Here is a 3820-nt window from a genome sequence, read left to right as displayed (position 1 = left end):
CGTGAAATTTTCCAGTCCCTTCCCTTCTCCTGGTCCTGTGACTGTCTTCACAGCCAGCCTACCAAATGCTATGCGTTGGAGTTCCCAGCACGCTTTCACATACATGAGCCCATTCTTGGGCCCCTCAGCCATACCTCGCAGGTAGGTGTGGACAGAAGGCAGCTTGGCACGGTGACAGAACCCGGGTTGTCGTCAGATCTGGTTCAGATCCCAGTTCCACCACTCACTAACCTTTGACTTCAGGAACTGTCCTAAACGTCTCTGAATCTGGGCTTCCTCTGTCTGTAAAATGGGGATAAGTGTAGTGCCTTCATCACAGGGGGTTGTGAGCGTTAGATGACTTACGTCGGATTTGGAAGAACTCAAAAACTGAATTTTTAGAAGTTGCATATTCCCTATATAATTATCCCGTAGTCTGCTGTCCACTGGATAAATGGCTTACCCCAGGTCGCTCAGCTTGTGAGTGGCAGAGCTGGGCTCACTTTGGGACGGTACCAGTAGATGCTTATTATATGTTCCAGCCTACTGGAATAGGATGGCAAAAGGGATTCAGGCTGCCCTTCACTTCCCCGTGTTCCTATCATGCTTCTTGGGGACAGGAGAGGGCACCGGGCTGGGGAGTAGTGCTCAGAGGCAGCAATGTGGGAGCGGGGCCGGATGGAAGGATATAGGGGGGTTCATGATGCACCTTATCTTACCTCCTTTCCATCCCCCCCCCATCTAAGGTCTCCTCCCTGCCGGTTCTCTGCCTGTTGCTGTAACTTTCCAGCCTCTTGGTGATTTCCCAAGATTAACGTGCCACGCCTCAAATAAGCTGTTTGCCTAAATGATAGGATGCTCTTGGGTCATCCAATGAATGAATATTTATGAAGTCTCCACAAGGCAGACAACCCTGTAATCAGAGCTGGAGGGCGGAGGTGGTGGACGAAAAAGATCTGGGCCCGAAGGAGCTTCTGCTACAGCAGTAGACCCAGGAAGCCGTACTGGGGGGATGTATTTCTGTCCCCTCCACCTACTTCCTGATTCACGCACACCGGGGTTCTTTTTAAATCGGTGTCAGTTCCTTTGTCAAACTCTGCACACGGTGGGTGGAGTTCGGCTTCTTTTAGTCCCCAAGGGCTGTCTGGCTGGGTGGGTTCAGGGAGCCAAGAGCAGACAGCTATTTAACATTCTCTGGAAGAGGGACGAATGAATCACGGTTGTCTTGGGTGGTGAGTGCCAACTGCCCTGTCTCTAATCTGTACCTGAGTGGGAGACTCTTGGAGAAGAGGACAGGGCGGCTTCCGTGTCCCTGCCCTCCGGCCCTGCCCCGAAGGCAGCTGCCTTTCTGAAGGGCGGGCAAGATGTCTGGCAGAAGTCAGGATGCTTTTGACCTCATATGGAGCCTAGGGTTGCCTTTGCCCCAGGTTGTCCGCTCTATCGGATGTATTAAATGCGAGGGCCTGTTGGGCCCACTTTCTTTTTCTGCTGCCCTTAAAAAGAAATGAATCTTATTTTATTATTAGAAAGGTAATTAATACATGTCTAAACACTTCGGAAAAAGGGGAGTGTCGAAAGAATTTTTTAAAACCGTATTTAGACCTACCACCCCAAGACAACCGCAAATGTTGGTATATTTTATTTAAGTCCTTTTAAAAGTATCTTTGTAGATTTTATTATTATTATTATTTTCATTTATTGGAGTATAATTGACACACGACGTTACATTAGTTTCAAGTATACAACACAGTGGCTCGACAGGTCTATATGTCATACGATGCTCACCACAAGCATAGCTACCGTCTGTCACCATCCAATGCTATTCCAACGCCATTGACCATATTCCCCATATTCTTTCATCCAGGTGACTTATTCATTCTGTAACTGGAAGTCTCCTATCGCCCACCCCCCTTCCCCCGTTTCCTCCCCTTCCCCCCGCCCCCTGCCGGCAACCTGTATTTATGGGTCTGTTTCTGCTTTTTGTTTCTTCGTTTCGTTTTTTAGATTCCACATGTAAGTAAAATCATACCGTATTTGTCAGTCTGACTCATGTCACTTAGCATCATACCCTCTAGGTCCATCCACGTGTCAAAGGGCAAGATCTCATTCTTTTGTATGGCTGAGGAATATTCCATTGTGTGTAGATGCCACATCTTCTTTATCCTTTCATGTATCAGTGGACACTTAGGTGGCTTCCATATGTATCTTGGGCTATTATAAATATTGCTGCAATCAACGTGGGGAGCATAGATCTTTTTGAATTAGTGTCTTGTTTTCTCTGGGTAAATACGCAGTAACAGAATTACTGGATCCTGTGGTATTTCTATTTTTAACTTTTTGAGGAGCCTCCAGACTGTTTTCCACAGTGGCTGCACCCGTTTACATTCCCACTGTAGTATATCATGTTAAAAATAATTTGCCATCATACTACGTGAAATAAATAAGTCAATCACAAAAAGCAAATACCATACGAGTCCACTTATATGAGGTTCCTAATGTAATCAAACTCATAGAAACAGAAAATAGAACAGTGGGATGCCAGGGGCCAGAGGGAGGGGAAACAGGGAGTTGTTCAATGGGCATGGAGTTTCAGTTGTGCAAGATGGAAAAGTCTAGAGATCTGGTGTACAACAATGTGCATGCAGTTAACAATACTGCACGGTACACTTAAAATTGGTAGGAGGGTATGGGGCGCCTGGGTGGATCACTCGGTTAAGCGCCCGACTTCAGCTCAGGTCACGATCTCGCGGTTTGTGAGTTCGAGCCCCGCGTCGGGCTGTGTGCTGACAGCTCAGAGCCTGGAGCCTGCTTTGGATTCTGTGTCTCCGTCTCTCTCTGCCCCTCCCCTGCTCATGCTCTGTCTCTCAAAAATGAAAAAACATAAAAACAATTTTTTTTTAATTGTCAAGAGGGTAAATTTATGCCATGTGTGTTTTTTTTTGTTTGTTTGTTTTTGTTTTTGTTTTTTTTTTTTTGCCCCAATAAAAAAAATACTCTCTTTTTACTTGGTTATTCTGCTGTTCATGCAGTTTTGTATCCTGCCATACTCACTTAACATATAAAATATTAAAGGAAATCTAAACTCTTCATTACCATTAGTTTTAGTGGCTACATAATATTCACTAGGTAGAGACACCATACTTTAATATTCCCCTTTTGGACACTTAGATTGTTACTTTCCTGAATAGACAAAGATAACTTGAGTTGTTTAAATGTAAAGATTTTTAAAAATTGTTTCAGATTCCCTGGGCTAGCCTTCCTGAAGAGAAGGCACAGGATCAAAGGATATAAACATTCCAAGGCTTTTGATAGACATTGCTAAATTGTTTTCCAGAAGGGTTGTATTAATTTCCACTCCTACTAGCGATGAATGAGGGTGCCTCTTTCACCACACCCTCGGCAACACCGAGTGTTATCATTTTCTCAAATCTGGGCTGATTTAGTAGGCAAATATTTACATATTGTTTTAATTTTCATTCCTTTGATGGCTAATGAGAGGGAACATCCTTCCGTATGTTTGTGAATCGTCCATTCCTCTCTCTAGCCTTTCCTTTCCTGTGTCCCTTTCGCTTTTGGAGTCTTCTGAGTTTGTCTTACGAAGTTACCTAAGATCTCCTGGGACTGCACTTCTGATACACCCTGTAACCCCCCACCCGGCATGGGATGATATGTGCCCCTTCCCTTTCCCAGCCCTGTCCCGCCCTGGAGTGGATGGACTTGCCCACCTCCCGCCCTTCTTCAAGGCCCAGTCAACACTCCGCTTTCAAAAGCTTACCTTGCTAGCTCCGATCTCTGTCTCTGTCCCTTTCCGCCGCATCTGGCACGACCAGGTATTTCCCCA

The sequence above is a fragment of the Panthera uncia genome (genome assembly GCF_023721935.1).
Source record: "Panthera uncia isolate 11264 chromosome C1 unlocalized genomic scaffold, Puncia_PCG_1.0 HiC_scaffold_4, whole genome shotgun sequence".
Taxonomy (NCBI): Eukaryota; Metazoa; Chordata; class Mammalia; order Carnivora; family Felidae; genus Panthera; species Panthera uncia.
The sequence above is the reverse complement of the archived record's forward strand: the minus strand, read 5'-3'. Positions refer to the sequence as shown.